Raw genomic sequence first — 1,384 nt, 5'->3', positions numbered from 1 at the left:
AACAAAAAGGTTTACTAAAATGCACGGTGCAGGTACAAAAAAAAATGTTCGATACCATAATGAGGACCAGAAAAAAAAATTCACCTTGATTCAGTGAGAAAAGATAATCAGTAGACAAGAACACCAAGATGGCATGGATGCTAGAATTATTTGAAAGGGATTATAAAGCAATCACCATAAAATCAGTCTTTGGGGCTGGCATTGTGGCATATTGGGTCAAGTTGCTACCTGTGACAATACCATCCCATGTGTGAAACAGTTCATGTCCCAGCTGCTCCACTTCAGATCAAGCTTCCAGCTGATGGCCTGGGAAAAGCAGCAGAAAATGTCCTAGGTGCTTGGGCCCCTGCACCCATGTGAGAGACCTGGAAGAACCTCCTGACTTCAGCCTGGCTCAGCCCCGACCATTAACGGCCTTCTGGGGAGTGAACCAGCAGGTGGAAGATATCTATCTCTGTCTCTCCCACTTTCTGACTTTTAAGTAAATAAATAGATCTTTGAAAAAAAAAAAGTCTTCAATGTAAGGTTGAGTAGCAATAAACTAAGGAATGGGGAAGTCAGTCCATTTACCCTGAAATTCTTCCTTGGTCTCAGCTTAATCCAAGGTAGCTCTCCTTCTTCAATCTCTTCAGAATCTGTTTAGAAGCAGATATCAAGCATGACCTCCCATGGGTGTTCATGAGAGATAGTACCACACAGGTGCAGGACCTCCCCAGCCAGCATCCACTAAATCTGACCCTCACAGTGAGCTCCTTTGTTGCATGGGATGGCAGTCCACATAATACAGAGGAGAATTTGTGTTACACAGAGCAATGGTAGGCAGGTTCACATAAGGTGCCTCTGTGAGAGGCTGGCATACGGCCTTCGGATCAATAACCACCAGAAGACAGGGCTCCCAGGAGGTTGCCTGGCTCTGGTTAGTAAAGTTTTCAGACATGAAGTAACCACCAATAGGAGTAGTTCCAGTGCCAGCAACAAATGTTAGCATAGCCTTCTGCCCAATGTTTCTGAAGGATATCACATTGACGTCAGCAGGATTTTGATGCCAACAATGGCACGAGACACCAACAGAGCTTGTTCTGGGTTCCCTTCAGATTTATGATACAGATGCCATCATTTTTCCTTTTGTATATGTGCATTCCATTTGGAAGTCAAGGTTGGTACTACATAGGTGGGTTTCTGCTGCAAGAAATTTGAGAATATCCTCCTCCATTTGCAGGAATCAAGGGCTCCATTGTGACAGCTTCCATTTAAGTTATACCAAGAATCAAAAGCAATGCCTTATGAACCCTCACTGAATGGTGCAGGAAACTATCCTAGTCTTTTCTATTAGAAAATATTTTAAGTGCTTAAATTTTCAAATTTACAGTTTTTGAAACCTGTG

The 1,384-nt window shown here is 43.1% G+C and overlaps 1 pseudogene; it reads right to left on the bottom strand.

Moving 5' to 3' along the window:
- Nucleotides 1-639: 639 nt before the first annotated feature.
- On the bottom strand, nucleotides 640-1,139 carry LOC133762912 (small ribosomal subunit protein uS2B-like; annotated as a pseudogene).
- Between the last annotated feature and the right edge of the window lie 245 nt (nucleotides 1,140-1,384).

This window comes from Lepus europaeus, chromosome 1, assembly GCF_033115175.1.
Source record: "Lepus europaeus isolate LE1 chromosome 1, mLepTim1.pri, whole genome shotgun sequence".
Lineage (NCBI taxonomy): Eukaryota > Metazoa > Chordata > Mammalia > Lagomorpha > Leporidae > Lepus > Lepus europaeus.
Note: the sequence above shows the minus strand (reverse complement) of the source record. Positions and strands in the feature narration are given on the sequence as shown.